The sequence below is a fragment of the Cryptomeria japonica genome, chromosome 10, assembly GCF_030272615.1.
Source record: "Cryptomeria japonica chromosome 10, Sugi_1.0, whole genome shotgun sequence".
Taxonomy (NCBI): domain Eukaryota; kingdom Viridiplantae; phylum Streptophyta; class Pinopsida; order Cupressales; family Cupressaceae; genus Cryptomeria; species Cryptomeria japonica.
In genome coordinates this window covers 347487677-347509755 of record NC_081414.1, presented here as the reverse complement: position 1 = coordinate 347509755, position 22079 = coordinate 347487677, and the positions used below count along the sequence as shown (strand labels likewise).

Sequence of the window (22079 nt, the reverse complement as noted above, 5' to 3'; positions counted from 1 at the left end):
ATTTTGCTGATATTTCTTACATTCATAAGATAATTTTGGGATAATAAAAATAGAATAGAAACAACTATCGGTTATGATCATTTACTTATATTGTATTTTTTTTGTTTCATTGAATAAAATCTATGCTAATAAGGAATATTCAAAGCCTAATTTATTGAAAGGGATGATGGATGACAAATTATCCCTAAATATACAAAAAAATATGTACCCTTTGATTGTATCAGATAGGGTGCTCAAAAAAGGTTGGAATAGTTAAATAAGAGGATTACTATGACTATAGAACTTGGAAACTCTTTCAAAGAGGAAAAAACTTAATTTGATATTATGGATGACTAGCTACGTAAAGATTCTTTTTTTGTGTGGCTTGGTTTGGTCTATTTCTTTTTTCTTGTTCTTATTTTGTGCTAGGTGGATGGCTCACAAGTACAACTTTTCTAACTTTGTGGTATACTCATGGATTGGCCAATTCATATTTGGAAGGTTGTAGTTTTTTAACTATTGTATTTTCTATGCCTTCTTATTGTTTAGCACATTCTTTGCTACTATTTTGGGGTCCTAAAGCACAAGGAGATTTTACTCATTACTATAAATTAGGTGGTCTATGGACTTTCATTGTTGTTCACAATGCTTTTGGTCTAATAGGATTCATGTTATGCCAACTTGAACTTGCTTGATCTATACAATTACAACCTTATTATTCAATTGTGTTCTATACTTCAATTATTATTTTTATTTTTGTATTCTTGATCTATCCATTAGGCCATGCCAGTTGGTTTTTTGTACCTAATTTTTGTATAGCAGCTATTTTCTTATTTATCCACTTTTTTTCATGGTTTTCATAGTTAGATCTTAGATATATTTTATTAGGTTTTAGGTAGGCGAAAGTAATAAACAATTTTAATACAATGCCAAATAAAACAGGTAAGAATAACAATTCACAATTACACAAATTTTAACATGGTTCACCCAATATGGGCCACATCCATAGAGAAATAGTTGTCCACTTTATTTTATTATCCAATGAATACTAAATTACAATCCAGTGATTATTCGCATTACATGGCCACTTCTTTATCAAGATATTTTTGTGGTTTACAAAATTCAGTTTACATGCCAAAATAATAGTCGACTCCTTCCACCAAAATTTAAGCCCATGAGCATGATCAGTTGTCACATACCAGCACATTTTATATGATGGCACTTGTCTGAGTATTGGTTCCTACTATTTGTATTGCTACCATGAAAAATAATTTATTTGTTGATGGTGATGTTACAAATACATTTTGTGTTTTTAACCCAACTCAAACTAGAGAGACTTATTCTATGGTCACTACAAATTGTTTCTGATCCCAATTTTTTGGGGTTTAATTTTCCAATAAACCTTGGTTATATTCCTTCATGTTATTTGGATTGATGACCAGTTTATGGATGAGTTCCATTAGAGTAGTAGGTCTATCTCTAAACTTGTGTGCTTATGATTTTATTTCTAGGGAGATTTGTGCAATGAAAGATGATGAATTGAGACTTTTTATACCAAAAATATTCTTTTGGATGAAGGTATTCATGCTTGGATGGTGAGTTAGGATCAGCCTCATGAAAAGCTTATAATAGAGTGGCGGCCTAGGCTCAACTTTCCATATAAGGCTACCAACATTTATGGGGCCACCAACCTTTATGGGGACATGAACCCTTAAATTGAGGAAGTAACTATAATAAATGTTTAAATTTTAAATTAAATTTTAATTTTAATTTTATTTAAGACTGTTATATATAATTATTTAAAACTAATATTATTTTATTAATTATTGTGAGAAAAATTATAGTATTATTTAATATTTAATATTAAAATTAGTAATATTTATTAAATAAAAAAATTATTATTAATTAATTTAAAAATTAAATATTTTAAATTTTAAATTAAATTTATCTTATATATTTAAGTACATATTATTATTTCATTAATACTTAATAAAATAAATTAGGATTCATAAAATAGTGTGATGGTTTACTTGTGGCACTATTGTTATTTTAACCAAGGTTCGAATCTTCACTATGCTACTGCGATTATAAGATTGTATCCTTGTTGATCCAATGTGCTTATAGGTTTGAACTTCCATATTGATGTTGTTGGTGTTCATGCCAAGTATGTTTTTCTCTAGACTATTCTCCAAGATCTCATTGGGTTAATGTGCTCACAACATTTATGCCCCTGCTCTAGACTATTCTCCTAGATCTCATTCGGTTAATGTGCTCACAATATTTATGACTCTACTAGACTATTGTACTCTTGGGTCAAGACTATTTGTATTGATGTTGTGCATTCATGCTAGGGATGAGGTCCCTTATTTGTGTTCACACTTAAACTCGAGTCAAGCTAAAAATCCTAAAGATCATTGATTAAAAATAAATTAATCAATTAATAAGTGTATAAATACGATTTGTAATATAAAATATTAATAAATTTAAGCTATTTAATAAATTTCATTTATTGATAAATAGAAGTTTATCTACTACTATCATGCCTATATTTTCAAATATCTATATAAAATATGCTAAGAGATGTCTAGTTAAAATATAACTCTAATCTTAACCAAATATATATTGTTAGAATGATCTAATACCGAGAGTAAACTAAGAGGGGGGGTGAATCAATTTACTAACAATAACAATAATTAATTCAATTATAAACCTTAAACTGGATCACAACTCAATGAAGAATATAACATGAAAGCAAAAACCATAGTGGCAAACCCTACCCACAATTAGATGAATACTCTGTAGTAGTATTATGAATAATTACAATGGGGTCTGTACTTGCGGAAAGGCCAACAACCTAGAGCGCACTGTTCATCACAAAGGAAAGTCTCGCTAACTTACATGAACATCAGACTACAATCCGTAAAGCAATGAACTGTGAAAGTAGCATCTAGTAATGCCTGATACAATTCTGGTTAAGCAATTATGTTTGCTCTGCAATACAAAACCTTTCCAACCTTCCCCTGAATGATATGAATTTATTCGCACTTAATTATTTCTTTGATAATGCAGACTTAACCAACCATCCCATCGATATCTAAATTACATGAATAAGTCACCTATAAATATAGATCATCAACCTTATTGACAAGGTCGGCTAAACCCTAAACCCATAAACCCATAATTACAAATATTACATCACATGATGTCACCGAACCAATATTATGATTTACATTACATAGCATGGACCTAAATCAAGTAACCAAACAATAATATCCATCGGGGATTCCACTAAGACCAAAATCCAACATGCTTCACTTGTCAGTAGAAACCCTTAGTGAAAGTTTAACTGGATTTAAATAGGATCACCATAATAGCACACCATCCAATGCAAAGTCATCAAATTATCAGGATATGAGCAAGAAGAACGAACAACATGAAACAATCTAACTCCATAGGTCGGACCCAAAATCCACTGACCAAGTCACCAAAGAAGCATACTGGTAAAGCTAACAGGGAACGCCAGAAGCCGGTAAAGCCAGAAGCTAGCTAGTAAATACATAAACCAACTGGTAACCGTAAATACCAAAAGTGATAACCAAATCATGAAACCACTAGAATATAGAGAGCATGTAACCATCAGAATAAGCATCCAAAATCGATTCCAGAGATCTGATCATATCGAATCAAAATCATAGCCAAAACAAAAGTGATCACCAAGACCAACTGAGATAGATCCAACCAGGATATAGTGTTGACATCAATGAAATTAACCAAATCCAACATAATGCCAACAATATCCCCCTTTGGCATTGATGGCAACACTGAATGTGAAAAACTCCAAGTGCCAAGGAATGCCAGCAATCTCCAAAACCATCAAAAGATCTAGAATTTTTCACATGAATACATTCTCCCCCTTTGACATCAATGACAAAATACAGATACTAGACCAAGAATACTAAACCAAACATCTGACTACTCCCTCTAAGTAGTAACACCATCTTCATCATCCCGTATCAAAAAAGTATGTCTGATAAGATCACCGGATTGATGCATCTCTGCATCTCTAAGTCTCTTCTAGAGGGTTGGTAACCCCCAACTGATCTCTGAGATATTCAAAAGTGTCTTCAAGAAATGGTTTTGTTCGAATATCTACAATCTATTCCTTAGTAGGCACATAAACCAATTTGACTTCCTTTGCTTCAACCTTTTCCTTCAAGAAATTGTACCTTATAGAAATGTGTTTTGATTTGGAATGAAATATCAGATTATTTGACATATCAATAGTAGTAGTATTATCACAGTGAATAAAAATAGGCTCATCATAACTTACCCTTTTGTCCTTTAACATCTGTTTCATCCATAAAATCTGAGTACAATTGGTAGCAGTTGGAAAATATTCAACTTCAGTTGTAGACAATGAAGTGCATGATTGTTTCTTACTAAGCCATGAAACCAACTTCTTCCCAAGAAATAAAGCACTGCCAGTAGTGCTCTTTCGATCATCCACATTTCCTGCCCAATTAAAATTTGTATATGTACAGAATGTGAAGTCATCATTCTTTGGATACCATAACCCAAAGTCTGTTGTACCTACCAAATATCTCAATATTCTCTTGACGATAATATCATGAGTTTCTCTAGGATATTCTTGAAATATAGAAGCAATACAAACAACATTCATTATATGAGGTCTTGTTTGAGTTAGGTACAACAAACCACCAATCATCGATTTTTATCTGCTTGGATTCACTTTAGGTGATTCATCATCCTTTGACAATTTGCAATTGGTTATCATAGGAGTACCGACAAGTTTAGAATTCTCAAGTCCAAATTTATTAAGTAACTCCTTCACATACTTAGTTTTACAAATGAAAATACATTTATCAGTCTGAGTAATCTGCAAACCTAAGAAAAATTTCATCTCACCAATCATAGACATTTCAAATTTAGTTAATCCTATGAAGATCTGGTTAATACTGAGAGGTGGGGTGAATCAGTATTAAGACCAATTCAACTTAAACTCAAAATCAAACTTGTTTCAGCTTATCTCAGATTTAAAAATATCTCTACTTCTATAATCAGATCTAATAACCTCTTTACCAGATCTGCTTAACACATTAATCAAATCATTTACCAATGCTTTCACCACTAAAGTAATCATATAAACTTGATCAATTACCAATTCATTAACCTTATCAATAAGATCAAAAAATTTCTCAAACAATTTCTTATCAGTATCGGTAACCTCTGATAAACTTCTGATAAAACATCATAATTGGTTTCTCAGAAATAATGCATGAAATGAAATATAAACAAAAACATCATATGAAAAACATTCCACACATGAACACCATAAGTTTTTTACATGGAAACCCAAATAGGGAAAAAACCACGGTGGGAGTTGGCACCCACAAATATTTGTACTCTTTCTAAGTATGCCCTGTTAGGAGCTTAGCCTTGTTAGAAGCTTACAATACGCCCGGTTAAGAGCAGACCCTGTAACGAGTCACCTAGTTATGGGATTTGCCTTGCAACTCGATTGGGATCTTGATGATATGTTACGATCAACCTCGTGAGAGGATTTAACACTCTTTTTAGAGCTGCCCTGTTAGGGGACTTAAATGATTAAGGCCTGTTAGAACCTACCCGATCAAGGGATTTAGCCTGTTGCAACTGTTAGGGATCAACAGTAAGAAAATGATTTGTTTTCTTGCACTTCTCTTCTTTCTTGATAAGATCTAGTTATACACATCACTCTACAACTCTCAGGAAGATTAAACACTTCACTTGGATGGCTTAACACATTCTCCAAGACCATCGACTCAGTAAACATCTGTACGTTAGGAAATAGGAAATCATCACAAACATATCAAAAACTAATCATTAGCTCAATCATGAAAACACAACATGCAATGATCTATCCTAAGCAACACTCAATAGAGACATGAAATAAAAACATTCAAAGAGAAAGTTTATGCAAACCAAAGGTGTGATTTGAATGCTCCTTCATGCGGCTCCATTGTTCTTCTTTCTTCTCCAAATAGATTTGTTGTGGATCTCACCTTCAAGTGCATACACCTAATTGTAAAAGCAAGATTGACATTAACACAAGAATACTCGAAGCGTAAATTCGATAGTCTGATTACCAATTAGCTTTGATTGAAGAAATTCATCCAATTTATAGACAAATTGGAGAGATGAACAAATTAGCATGATAGTGATTCAAATGGAAATTCAAATCAAGAATAGCAAAATTATGACATGTTTATGACAAATTGCTATGCAAGGATTTATGACAATTTTATGACAATTTATGACAAATTGCATATATCAAGAATTTATGATAATTTTATGACAATTTATGACAAATTTCTATGTCAAGAATTGATTGATTGTCAATTATGACAAATTATGACAAATTTCTATGTCATTCCCATGAAATTAGGAGGAAAATAGGAGAGAATTCAAATTAGGAATTAGAAAATTAAGAAATTAGAGAAATAAGAATTTAGGAATTAAGAAATTGATGGAAATTAGAAATTAGGTAAATTAATTAACAATTTGTCATTTATTAATTAATTCACAAAAGGAGGAATAATTAGCCAATTAAATAAAGATTTAATTGTAATGAGAAGACTTAGGATAAATAAATAATTTATTAATCCTAGAGAGAGAGAAATGGCAAATTAGGTTAAATGATTAAATCATAAAACCCTAAAAGATGAATTAGGTCTTGATGAAAGATAATTGACTCGATCATGATTTTGAATTAACAAAGGACCAATGCGATAAATGATTTGATTGATAAATGCGCCAATTGACGAGGAACAATGACAAATTGATCCAAATTGACATAATTGAGATAGACAACAATCGATAGTGAAATGATCATAAAATGACAAAATTGACAAGAGGACAAGGATCGATAACAAAATAGATTGCAAGATGACAAGATTGAAAATGACCACGATCGATGACAAATCGATCACAAAATGACAAGATCGAACATGACAACGATCGATGACAAATCGATCGCAAAATGACAAGATTAAAAATGACCAGGATTGATGACAAAATTGATAAGAGGACAAAACCCTAATTAGGATTAACGATGTCCAAAATGATGACAAATGAGCATACACATTGATGCGACAGAATAAGATTGACCAAAATCACGACTGAAGATTGTTGTCAACAAGACCAAATTCGAGGGTGAGATGAATGAAGAATGTAGAAGAATGACTCGATGCTCACAAATGATAAAGACCAAGTGCGTGACATAGGAGAAATGTTAATGTGATGCAAAAACCTAAAATGAGGCAATGCGCAAATGTTAAAGTATGATTCCGCAAGCGTTGACCATTTTTAGGTGTCTACAACATCAATTGTGTCTACATAAATAGCCATCTCAACTAGGTCGGCCACAAAACCTAATTACATCAATAATTTACAATAAGATCACAAAATATCATCGTAGATCGCTATCTAGATTATAACAACAAATTACAATGCAATATCAATCATTGATTGATCATAACTCATCATGGAAATCCAATCTATATCCTCAAAACACTCTCCAAAGCATTTCATTGGTTTCCAAGAAAATCTTCCTTTAATCATGCTAAAACAGCTATAAAATCTTTCATGTGGGTTGTGTCATGTTACCAACTTTAATTAGACTTGATGTTGATCACCATCATAACATAAATCATTACCGGTTTGAAGATTTCTTCATCGGTCCTTAAACCCTACTAAAACCTTAGCAAAACATCATCAGAAATTGAAAACCGCCTTCTGATAATCATCACAAGTTCTAGTTCTGGTCACATACATCTTTCCATCATACAAGTTCACCATCCAAACTGCAAATCACCAATCATTGCCAATCGACCGATCCGATCAAAACAATTCTTCTTTACCGGTTAAAGTCCTAATTCATAGACTTTAGATCACTATCGGTAAACCCTGTCTTCCGGTAAACCAAATCACTTAGATGATAAAACAAAACATTAGGAACATCAATTTCCAATAATGAAACACAAATAACTGATCATGTCATCTATTCCTAGAATCTCAATCTCTTCATCACAAATAGACTTTTATCCTCTACCGGTGTAGTCATCCAACTTCAACTGCATGACCTAATCTGTATCAATTATGCCAAATGCCAAAAATCTCCCCCTTTGGTATTGATGGCAACACTAATCAGATACACAATTAGAATACCATCATCATCATCATCAACTTTCTTATGATCTCTCCTTTACATCTCCCCCTAAACCAATGCTTCACTCAATCTGATCTTCAACTTCTCACATGTCTACCAAATATTATTTCTATCCATTTCTTCTCCCCCTTTGACAACAATGCCAAAGACGTAAATGCATCACTTGTCATTAATTTTGTTGTTGACTCTTTCACCATCTCTACTACATAAATCAAAAAACTATAACAGAGCATTAAATTAGAATTTTACATCAGACTTGCTCCCCAAAGGAGTAGCATGTTCCTTCATCAATCCCTTCATCAATCCTTAGTGTAAAATAAACATGAAATCCATAGGATTGATGGATCTCCATCATTCTAGTTCTTTCGATGTATAGGTCTAACCCCTAGTTTACTTCTAAGAAACTCAAAAGTAGCCTTCAATAAGGGTTTAGTAAAGATATCGGCCAACTGATCTTTATTCTTCACATATTACATCTTCACTTCCTTATCTTGACCTCTTTCCCTTATGAAATGATACTTCAATTCAATGTGTTGGGTTCTAGCATGTAAGATAGGATTTTTAAAAATATTGATTGCACTTGTATTATGACAATAGATAGTCATCGATTCTGACATATCTATCTTGAATCCTTTTGGCACATGTCTCAACCATATTGTTTGCATGCAATTCATGGATGCAGCAACATACTTAGATTCAGTTGTAGATTGAGAAACACAAGTTTCTTTCTTTCTCATCCATGCCACTAATCTTCCTCCAAATAGAAAGGCTCCACCAGTTGTGTTTTTTCAATCATCAACCTTACCTACCCAATCAGCATCAGTAAAGACATTCAAAGTAAAATCACCTTTGTAGGGATACCATAAACCATAGTCTATTGTGCCTTTGAGATACAAAAAAATTCTCTTCATAGCTACCATGTGACTTTCTTTAGGCCGTTTTGAAATCTTACAACTAATCCAACAACATGAGCAATATCCGGTCTTCTATGGACAACATAATGTAGCTTGACAATCATAGATTTGTACTCTTTTTCACTAATAGCAGGGGGATCATCTTCTTTTGACAACTTGCAACTAGTCACCTTCAGTGTACCTAGCGGTTTGTAGTCTTCCATGCCAAAAGTCTTCAACACTTCTTTGATATACTTGGTCTGACAAATAAAGATACCGCCATCCAGTTGTTGGACATGTAAGCCAATAAAGAACTTAATTTCACCGATTAGAGACATTTCAAATTCCTTTTTTATTATATCAGCAAAGTCCATACACATATCATCATTGCCACCAAAAATTATATCATCAACAAACACTTTTGTTATCAACATCTTGTCTCCATTAGTCTTCAAATAAATATTGTTGTCCTCACTGGTACGTTGGAATCCAATCTTGATCAAATGTGCATGTAATCTTTCATACCATACTCTCAGTGCCTACTTAAGACCATACAAAGCTTTGTGCAATTTAGACACCATGTCTTTATCATTGGTCAAGGAAAATCCATTAGGTTGTTCAATGTATACTTCTTCTTCTAGAATCCCATTTAGAAAGGTTGACTTGACATCCATTTGGCAGACTTTGAATCCCTTAAATGCAGCAAATGCCAGTAGCATTCTTACACCTTCCAACCTAGAAACAGGTCCAAATGTTTCACCATAGTCCTCTTCTTCCTCTTGAGAATACCCTTTGCAGACTAACCTTGCCTTGTTTCTTACAGTCCTTCCTTCTTTATCCAATTTATTCCTAAAGACCCATTTTGTTCCAATTACATTTTTATCCTCTAGTCTAGGAACAAGTGACCATGTCTGATTGTTTTCAATTTGATCTAATTCTTCATTCATTGCCTTCACCCAATCATCATCCTTTAGTGCTTCTTTAACTATCTTGGGTTCAATTATAGATATCAAACATGAATTCTCTATGATCTTTCTTCTGGTTTGCACACCTACATTCTTATCACCAATTATATGTTCTTGTGAATGATTCAGTCTGACATGTCTAGGTATTGCCTATGTCGGTTCTGCATCTTCTTCATCAGATTCTTCATTTGCACTATCATCTCTCACCGGTTGAACACCTAGTTCTGCATTTGTCAGTTGTTCATATATTCTTTGCTTCTGGCTCAATGATCACAAACTTTTCCTCATTATCATCATTTTCAGGTTCAAATCTACTTGTACCTTCAAAATTATCAAATAAATCATCAACTTTTACATTAGCACTTTCAATAAAAAATTTGTCCTCTTATCGTAACATTTATATGTTTTACTCTTAAAAGAGTAACCAAGAAAAATTCCCTCATCAGATTTTGCATCAAACTTCTTAGTGTAGTTATCTCTCTTGATAAAACATTGACTTCCAAAGATTTTAAAATAACTAACACAAGGAGTTTTTCCATACCATAGCTCATAGGGTGTCTTATTGTCACCTCTTTTTACCAGTACCTGGTTAAGAGTGTATACAATAGTACTGACTGCTTCTCTCCAAAACATTTTGGATACATTACTCTGTAATAACATAGTTCTTGCAGCTTCAACTATTGTTTTGTTCATTCTTTCTGCAATGCCATTATGTTGTGGTGTCCTCGGAGTTGACATCTATCTCTTCATACCTTCTTCATCACAATACTTAACAAATTCATCAGATGTGAATTCACCACCTCGGTCTGATCTTAAACACTTCAAATTCTTACATGTTTCCTTCTCAACCGAAGCTTTAAATGATTTAAATTTATTAAATGCTTCTGATTTCTCTCTTAGAAATGTTACCCACATCATTTTAGAATAGTCATCAGTGAAGATCATGAAATACCTATCACCATAATAACTCTTTGTTCTCATAGGGCCACAGATATCAGTATGTACCAAATCTAAAACATTCTCTGAAATACCATTCTTTCTCTTGAAAGAAATAGAAGTCATCTTACCGATTTGACAATCTTTTCATATCACACTATCCAATTTGACAAGTTGTGGTAATCCTCTTACAACACTTGACTTGCTTATCTTAATCAAATTATCAAAATTAACATGACAACATCTTTTATGCCATAACCAACTATCATCCATTCTTGCAACCAAAAAATTATTAACATTACTGTTCAAATGGAATAAGTTACCTCTAGTTTGCTTCCCGGTAGCAATCAAATCACCATTACTTCCAAGAATTCTGCAGACTCCACTCTTAAATTCAAGTAAATAACCTTTATCATTGAGCTGACCAACACTTAAAGCTTATGCTTAAGACCATCAACCCAAAATAGATCATCAACATTACTCTTTCCATTTAAAGATATAGAACCTTTATCTTTCACCATGCAAGGAGAGTTGTTTCCAAATCTAACAACACCTCCATCAAATTCATTAAGGGTTATGAACTTACCTTTGTCTCTGGTCATGTGGTGTCAGCAGTTGCTGTCTATAATCCACTCACCACTATTCTCCATATGAGATACTAGTGCCTTTTTATCAGACAGTTCCTCCTTCACAGCTACAAACACAATTTCTTCATTATCATCTTCTTCTATCGACTCCTCATTGGTCACACCTTCATCTACTGCAACATAACAGTTGTAGACACATAAATCTATCCATTAAATAAATGTTTAATATTTATTTGATACACTAATATTCCTCCATTAATTAAATTCACATTTAATTAACTCATTCAACCCCCATTTTGCTATTTTAATTAAATAAATTACATAAATTTATTTAAATTAAAATCCCTATCTATAACCCAGATATTAAATAAATCTACTTTATTTAATTTTCCTCATTCCTCTCATTTAAATAAATCAATATTTATTTAAAAGCACAAATCAAATTCCCCTTGTAAATAAATCTAAATTTATTTAAAAATCCCCCCCACTTGCAAAATCCTACAAATGCAAGTTGCAACCAACAATTAAAATAAATAAATTTTATTTTAATTAAATCTTATTTTCTCTTACCCACTTGAAAAATCCTACATATCCCACTTGCCTCCTAAACACCTTCTAGATTCTTCTAATCACTTCCAATTTAGCCTAATTCATCTCCTAATTATTGTCACATTCCTAAGCAAACGAAAGTCACTTCTCAAAGCCTCTAAAGTCTTTGAAATGCATTAAAGGCCTTATGTCCTCAACAAGTTAACCCTCAAAGTCTTCCAAACCATTTATGACTCTTACATAACCATTAATGGTTAACTCGACCTACCCATAAGGTTAGATAATTTCCCTCTAACTCAACCCTCATTTAACTCATGGCTCTCTTCAAGCATTCATTACTTTGACCATGGTTATCTCCATTAACTCTTGCACAATAGTTTATCCATTGGATAAAACCATTACCCTTGGATAAAATCTTTATCCACTAACTCAAGCCTAACCAAACCCTCCTAAGGTAACCTTAATGTCATCTCAAGCTTTTAATGCTTCTTCTCTCTCCTCTTAAGCCATCTCATGTTGACACTCGCCATCATGGGATTGGGTTGAAAGCCATCACATGGATCACAAATCCATCAATCCTAGCCCTTCATAAGCTCACTCAATCTAGGCCATTCAATCAAAAGATTTCCCTATAAAAGGACCTCATTTCTCAAAGAAAGGAGGAAGCATTTTGCATTGTTATTAAACTAAGATTCACATAGACATTAATTAGGAGCTTTCTCATAACAAATCATTTATGATTGCATAAGCATTTGTTTTCATTTTTACAACCATCTTGAATCTTCATATGACATCCATGGATAGTGCTAAAAGCTGAGAGCTACACTCATTGGGACTTGGAGAGGAGAGGAACAAGGGAGGAACATCTATGAACATCTTTGGGAGCACCTTGGGGAGTTTTCTTTCTCCCTTCTGTTTATGTATGCTTTTTATTGTTTTCTTTATATCTCTCCTGGTATGCACCTCAAGGTTTTTGAGTTCAATTGTGTTTAGTTTTGGTTGGAACCAATCTACCAATGTTTGAACTTGTGTTTGTGCCATGTGCCCCTTTTGCCTTGCATCATTTGGTGAACCCGGCGTGAATCAAACATGCAACCTTCTGATTGAATTTTTTTGTGATTTTCCAAAATTTTCATGCACAAGTTGCGCTTTAGCACTTTTGTTCCATGGTCTGGCACCTTTGTATGATAGTTTTAGCACTTTCGTAGGGTTTTAGCATTTTTTCACATTAATTACCACTTTTGCACTGATATAGCGCTTTTGTTAATATTATAGCACTTTTGTTAATAGTATAGCACTTTTGTTAATATATCGACATTGTTGTCTGAATTAGCACTTGATTTTTCTCATAGAGTAGTGCTTTTGTTCTATAGAGCTCAAAATTGTAACCAAAAAACTGAATTTAGGCTTGTGGAAGCCCACATAAGATTTTGGATTTTACTAACTTTTTTCTTTGCAGGTTTTTAACAATTTTTTGCAGGTTGGAGGAGTTAAATTTAAGATTTCGATTTCTTTTTAGCTTTTTTCAAAAATTTGTCAAAAAGAATTCATATTTCCTCTTTTTTGGTAAAAACAACTTCACAATTTAGTTTTGGTGCTTTAAAACAAATTAAAACTTGTCTTTTGGGCTTAAAAAGAACATCACCTTCAAAGCTAAAATTTACAACTTTAACATTTCTTTTTGTAAGTTAGATTCACACTTCAAAATTGCTTTGTGGGATAAAAAGAACACCATATTTGTTCGAGCAACATCTCCAAATAGCAAATAGATCACATTGCAATAAAAAGGTTAAAAAGAACAAGTGTCTTTTGTGTTTGGCACACTTGTGCAAATTTGTAGAGTGGTCCGAGTTCTAACACACAGTATCCTCTCCCTTGGCTGTCGTGGTCCTAGGTGCAAGAGAAAAGTGTTAGTAACACTCTAAATTTTCTATTTTTAAGAGAGGCCTGCCAAAAGACACATCACTCTTGGGATGACCTTGCACAGTAAATCCTTCTAGCCGCTATAGAAATTAGGTGAGAGTGAAACTGTAGCCTTGGGTGTATTTGTTCCTATAGTGTAACTTGTTGAAAGGACATATGAGCCCCACCATGAGTTACAAGGCTCTTAAGTGAGTCATTGCAAAATGAACTTGCGTCCAAAGACATCAAACATTACTAGACACCTCTTATTTTAGAAGCCCTCCCATTCTATTGATTGAGGATATTTGTGAAAATTTCAGTGAAAGAGCATAGATGGTTTTGCTCCCAAGATACTCACCATACATATTTCCTTGAGTAGAAACGGGTCTTTTTGAAAGGCTACTTGTAGCTTGATGAAAGTGGTGACTCCCCCATTATAGGGATCACCTATTTGTTATGCTTGCGTAATACTTAGTATATCACATTCTTACCTGCCATAGCGAGATACATAAGGTATGTAGTACCAAATTTGAAGAAATATCAAGTTATGGGCTGAAAATATCACAACTGGCCATTACGTTAGGGATAAAAAGTGTTTGAGTTGTCTTCATCTTGTTTCATACTAGTAAAAATTTGCATCGACTTTAGACCTAGGAACATACATACATTTATAAGGCTCAAAAAGTTCATGATTGGGTTGATTTAGACCCACACCCATTGTGCCTTTATTAAAAAGGGGCAAGACTATGTGCTTGTGTGCTTGACGTATTTTCTTGTCAAAATATTCAAAACAATTGACACAAAGTATCCATTCAACAAATCTACATCAACATTGATCATGTTGTACGACCATCACTCATATCTTGAGAAAAAGAAGTCTCCATCAAAAGGCTAAGTTAAAGAAGAGACAACTTTGTTCAAGGGCTCTTATCAAGAAAAGGAAATTCCTCTATATTGATAGAAAACTCTTTCTCTCACATAGAATATTCTTGCATCATATGTGCTTGTACCTTCAAGACAAATCCAATGAATTTGACAAAGAGACTTTGAGCAATAGAGATTTCACTCAGTATAGAGATTTTGATTATCAAAAGAACAAAGGGGGCAAGATCAATCCCGCTTTCTTTCCTAAAATTTGTATCACATACAATGAAGTTCGAGAGGAACCACCAACCCCTGTAAGAGAGGAATAAGTAGAAACCCCCTTCATAACGGAAGAGTTTTATTGAGCACACATATCCTATCCACTTTCACATCCAAACATCACAAATTCACTCAACTCTCAACACAAAGAGGTCTTGTCCTTAGTCCTTTCAGATATTGCTTAAACAAACCAATACATCACTTTTAGGGTGTCTCTAAATCTAGGATCAATCATCCTAAGAGGCATTTCTACATATCTAGATAGGTTAAAACTAGTATATGAGTGCATCCTCTCATTACTAGGTAGCTTGGATTATAACACATCTTGAACCTTGCTATACCTCATCACATCAAAATTGTTGAAAAACACAAAAGAAATTCACAAAGAACTCTGTTGACATCCAACCTTTAGTATTAGATATCTATCTTCCACAAAACATTTCAAAAAAAATAATCTTCCATCAATCATTTCATCACGCCCTCACCATTTTAGAATCTTGGAAAGACCACCTCATAGTCAATTTTCACAATATCAAACTTTTAAAACATGGCTCAAACAAGAGCAATGAAAAATCGACAACCAAAAATTGAAGAGGACAAAAACCTCAACGATTTTCATGAGGCCTTTAGATGAGGCACTAATGATGAAGATCCCAGCACTCCAACTCCAAAAGAATTAGAAAGAGAACAACATAATCCAAAATTGAATAGATTCTTTGATGAAATTCTTAGAAACAATGCCAATGTTAATTTCTTGAGACTCGCTCAAGAGGGTGCCAAACTTCCCTCCAATTTTGATACAACACAATTACGACAAACATCTGAGAAACATAGCCATCATGATGGTGGAGGAGGTAGAGACTAATTCTGCTATGACCCTAATCATCAAGAGAATCCTCCACCTCCTCCTCCTTTAGAAATAGACATGTTGAGATGACAAGTAGAAAATATTGCCCAACAATTGAACAGTGGTATGAAGACCAATCGATTCTCACTTAACAAAATTTGCCCATATCCATTTGATAGGAACATGCTTATGCCAACTTTTCCATGAGGGTTCGAAACACCCAAATTTGAAAAACATAGAGGCAAAGGAGATCCTAGGGACCATGTGCGAGAATTTCACTCCGCTTTCTTAGAGGTGGCCTATGAGGACACATATCTAATGTGCCTCTTTACTCAAAGTTTGGGAGGTACAACCACACAATGGTTTTCACGACTGTTGGGTGGTATTAGAACATTTTAAGAACTGGTCCAAAAATTTATTGCTCATTACACATACAACATAAAACGTGATGTCACAATGACAGATTTGTGCAACACAAAATAAAAACCAGGAGAGTTGTTGTCAACTTTCCTACAACGGTGGAGACAAATGTCTAGCAGATGCTCTCTTCATCTACCTAAACAAGAATTAGTGGAAATTTTCATTTCCAACTTAAATGATGAAATCTAATTTCATTTGGACATGAAGGGCACAAAATCCTTTGAAGAAATGATAACTCAAGGGCTCAAATGTGAAAGAGCCCTCATTAAAAAGGGACTTATCAAAATTTATAATGAACACAAAGATGGTCCTCGTCCACACTATAATAGCGACAAACCAAAATTTTGGAACAAAAACAAGAATGTTGTCGATGGTGGGATAGTGGATGCAAGAAAAATGAAAATTTCACAACCTATGGTTAGTTTTGCAGGACAAAATCCCCCTCCTAACAACAACACCATCAATAATCCATAAAATCAAGGTCGCCATACACAACAAGAGGAACCAAAACAAAAGCATCAAAACTACAAGCCAAAACACACATATATGCCCTTAGGGGAACCTATTGAAATGATCTTACACCAAATAATATCCTCCAATCTTGTGACCTTACCAAAAACATCCAATTATGAGCCTCAAGTCAAGCCTCCATGGTGGCAAGATCACGAACATTGTGAAATTCACCAAGGAAGAGGGTCGAAAACAAGTAATTGCCATCGACTAAAAGATCTTGTTCAGGATCTTATCGATAGAGAAGAAATCAAAATTGAAGGACATGACCCAAAAACATCCAATGATGATCACTTAATGTTCAAAAATCCACTTCCATCACATGATCAAAGGGGTCCTTCCACCTCAGGGAGAAACACATGATACCACAACCAATTACACACAAGTCACATATAATTATACTGTGAATCACCTTTACGATGTGGATGAACAAGTTGCAACTCTTACCATAAAAGATCAAAATCCTACATGCAACGTTGTTACGCATCGTAGCAAGATTACTATTCAAGGGGAACCACCAAGAATGACACCCCTCCCCAAACAATATAATATTGTAGAGAAATTGGATAAGATGCTAGCCCTCATCTCCATATTAGAGATTTTATGCTTATCCCCCTCACATAAAACAATCTTGGACCAAGCTCTCCAAGAAGTGTTTATCCCCGCCAACCTCAACACAGATCAGTTTCAAGCCATGGTTGGTAGTCTAAAGTCATCACCATGTCTCACTTTTATCGAAAGTGACAACACATCCTTCCAAAATCCCCATAATGCCTCCCTCCATATTGAAGGGTTCGTAAACCAACATAGAGTCAAGTGAGTCTTGATTGACAATGGAGTTGGCTTAAACATATGCACCTTGCAGTTAGTCACAACATTGGGTTATGCAGCAAAATCAGTGGATGTCAGCAAAAAGATACCCATCAAAGCATATGATGATGCAAAACATTCTTCTAGAGGAGCTATTACATTACCCATTAGGGTTGGGCCAATGGTGAAGCATATAGTTTGCCAAGTTCTAGACCTTCCTTTTCAATTCAATCTCTTGTTAGGGAGACCTTGGATACATGCCATGCAAGTAGTCTCATCTACCTATCACCAATGTATCAAGTTTCCACACAATGGGGTAGAAATTACAATCCTCGGTGATGATAATTCATTTGCATATTGTAATAATATTCACCATCAACTAGAAATCATTGTACCTAGCAATAGGGAAGCTATCGCTTCCTCATCATATGTTAATCCAACCTCTCTTTCTAGCTTAAAAACCCCTACACCAAAATAGGAGAAATTAAAAATGAAAATCATTGAGGAAGGTCCCAATGAATATAATCTTAGCCAACTCTTTTGTGTTGGACAGTTACCCACATCGCATAAGACTCATGGAAAACCCCAAGGTTTACTTCAATCACCACTGGCCAAAAGAACTTGCACTTTGGCACAATTCACCCTTGTTAAAAGTACAGAGGAGGAAACCATGGATGAAGACCTAGCAAAATGGATCTACATAGACCCTCTCAACAAGGAAAGCCTGAAGGCTAAGCTCCCCACTAAAAAATATGGCAAAGGCTTAACTATAATGCAAAGAATGGGCTATGATTGCCATAGTGCTTTGGGACCTTGCAAGAAAGGATGACAAGAGCCCTTACAACCTAAGTTGAAACCAAGAGATAAAATTGGACTAGGTTTTCAAAAAGAATATGTTCCTAAGCTTCGATTCAGAGGAAAACCCAAAAAATCTATGTATCAACCAATTACTCCAAGGATGCAATCCTTGACTATATCTGAAACACTAGCAGCACTAGCAACCCCACCTCCAATAGTACATAAGCCAGTAACTAATGCACTATTCAATTCAAACAACATCCCATTTTGGTACAGTAATCGGATGCTAGAGAGTGATTTTGAGACAAACTCACATGAGTGGGAATGGGATTTAGTGCATTTAACCACTTCAGACAAGAAGGAAAAATCACCTCCCCCACCTCGTAAGGATATACCAGTTTATGGACAAGCATGGATTAAAAAAATTTGGGTTCCTGAGCTAGAAGAAACTTCCACGGGCCCTACGTCAAGTCCTATGCCTGAATCTGACAAGGAGAGTACCATCAATGAACTTCACACCTCCATATTAAACCTCACTGATGCCTCCTACAAACTTAAATTAATCAATGTAGTAATTCCTATCATTCATCCCAAACTCACTTAATGTAACTAGCCAAATCCCCCATGCCTTAACCATTTCCAAAATGATGAGGAACTCATAGACTTTCTAGAATTATGGGATAACATATCAAGCAGAGATCATAAAGATGGGTTTTCCATTGAACTTAATAATGCAGCATACTTTGGGGCAGATGCCAAACCTTTCAGCTGCAAAAATATTACAATAAAGCATGGATCTTCTAGTGAAAACCACACAGTGGCACTTTTTTATCCCAAAAGAGTAAAAACAAAGAGTATATCCAAAGGTGAAACCTCTCCGAGGTGCTTGAGGTTGAAAGGTTTGACATCCTCCCCTTTAGTATGAATCAGGAGAGATCAACCATCCTAATAGAAGAAACAAAAGAATTCAATGTAGGGACCCCTGAGACTCCTCACAAAATACATTTTGCATCTCTATTAACTCCTGAAGAAGAGCCAAAATTTGTGGAATTCTTCCAAAAGCGCCAAATCAACTTTGCATGGTCTTATGAAGGCATGCTCAGTTTAGATCCAGATTTGGTCATGCATCACCTAACTGTAGTAGAAGGAGATAAACCTATCAAACAAAAGCTCCAAAAGATTTGCCCATAGATTGTCGTTCTTGTCAAGGCTGAACTTAAAAAGCTCTTGGATGATGGTTTCATCAGACCAATTGATTATGCAGAGTGGATCTCTAATATTGTACCTATGGGTAACCCTAATGCGAGCATCTATATCTGTATGGATTTCATATATTTAAACAAAGAATGTCCTAAAGATGACTTTCCCTTACCAAACATCGACATGATTATCGATCTAACAACAGGTCATGCGATGCTTTCTCTTATGGATGGCTTTTCCGGATACAACCAGATTAAAATTGCTCTAGAGGATCAACACAAAACTGCTTTCACATGTCCATGGGGAACATATTGTTGGAATGTAATGCCATTTGGTCTAAATAATGTAGGGGCAACATATCAAAGAGCCATGACTACCATCTTCCACGACATGATGCAAACAATAATGGAAGATTATGTGGATGATTTAATAGCATAATCATTTACAAGAGAGAGTCATCTTGCAGTACTTGATAAAATCTTCAACATAATAGAAAAATACCACGTTCGTCTCAATCCAAAGAAATGTGTCTTTGGAGTAACTTTCGGGAAGCTCTTGGGATACATTGTCTTAAGTAAAGGCATTGAGGTAGATCCTGCGAAAGTCAAGGCAATCATGGGCATGCCACCTCCAAAGAATATCAGTCAGTTGAGGACATTATAAGGACGACTACAATCCATTTGGCGGTTCATTGCACAATTGGCTGATAAATGTCATCCCTTCACCCATCTATTACATAAAAATATCCGCTTTCAATGGGGTGCAAAATGGCAACAAGCATTACAAATGCTTAAGGACTACCTAATGAATACACAATTGTTGATTCCACTAGATCCAAGCAGACCTCTATTATTATACATTTCAGCTACAGCCACGACATTAGGAGTATTGCTTGCACAACATAATGCAGAAGGAAAAGAATGTGTTGTCTACTACATCTCTTGAACACTGGTAGGATATAAACTCAATTACACACCTATTGAGTGAGCTTGCCTAGTAGTTATCTTAGTAGCAACCAAATTAAGGCACTACAGGTTAACACATAAGGTACAACTTATTGCCAACATAGATCCACTCAAGTACCTACTCAGCAAGGCAGCATTGACAGACCACTTGGCCAGATGTGTTATGATCCAAAGTGAATTTGATATTAGTACGTGGACCGCAAAGCTATCAAGGGATAGGTTATTTCAGATCAGTTGGTTGATGCACCACTCAAAGGCGACCATCCTCTTATTTCCAGATTTCTAGATGAGGAAATTTTCATGATCACAACTACACAACCCTGGAAGCTATATTTTGATGGCTCATACACTAGACATGGCTCAGGGGCAGGTATTCTTTTTATCACACCTCAAGGTGACAGTATCCTAAAATCCTACAAACTCACTTTTCCATGCACAAATAATATAGCAGAATATGAGGCCTTGATCATAGGACTTAGATTGGCCATACAATGGAATCTAAAAGAGCTACAAGTATATGGAGATTCCCAGCTGATCATCTGATAAGTCACTGATGAAAACCAAACAAAGGATGATAATCTCTTGTCATGCAAAAGGATGGTGGATAGTTTCAAAGAATCATTTACAACTATTACATTTGAGCAAGTACCAAGAGATGAGAATCATGTTGCCGACGCAATGGCTACAATTGCATCTCTCCTGGATCTTCCACAAAATTCGACATGCTATGATTTCTTGGTAGAACAGCTTTGGATCCCCACCTATGATATCCCTGAATCTGAAATGATATGTGGCCTTATCATTTCTAACTCCCTATGGTACGGTGAGTTTTTCACCTACCTACGTGACCACACACTTCACCCTAGCCAATAAAACAACCAACAAAAAATCTTTATTTGCCAAACCACTAGATACACCATCATTGCAAAACCCTATACAGACAAAGTCTTGATAGCACTCTCCTTCTATGTTTGGACCAAGATGAGATAAAAAAAGCCTTGGAAGAGGTACATGAAGGAATTTGTGGGGCACTCAAGTGGTCCTTCACTAGAAAAGAAAATCATGTGAGCTACTATTGGCCTCCATGGAGAAGGACTCCTACTACTTTTTCATAAAGTGCAAGAAGTGCCAAGTTCATAGAGATCTGACACATGCCCCAACATAGGAATTACAACCTATCACAGCACCATGGCCCTTTTGTCAATGGGGACTTGACCTGGTGGGTAAAATCCATCCATCTTCATCCAACGGTCATAAATTTATCATTACCGCCACATAGTACTTCACCAAGTGGATCAAAGTCATTCCACTAACCCAAGTCAATGTTGGCATATGTGTAGAGTTTGAT

General features: G+C 34.9%; 1 pseudogene; it reads left to right on the top strand.

Moving 5' to 3' along the window:
• Positions 1-270: 270 nt before the first annotated feature.
• LOC131859634 (photosystem II D2 protein-like) lies at positions 271-1583 on the top strand (annotated as a pseudogene).
• Positions 1584-22079: the final 20496 nt, after the last annotated feature.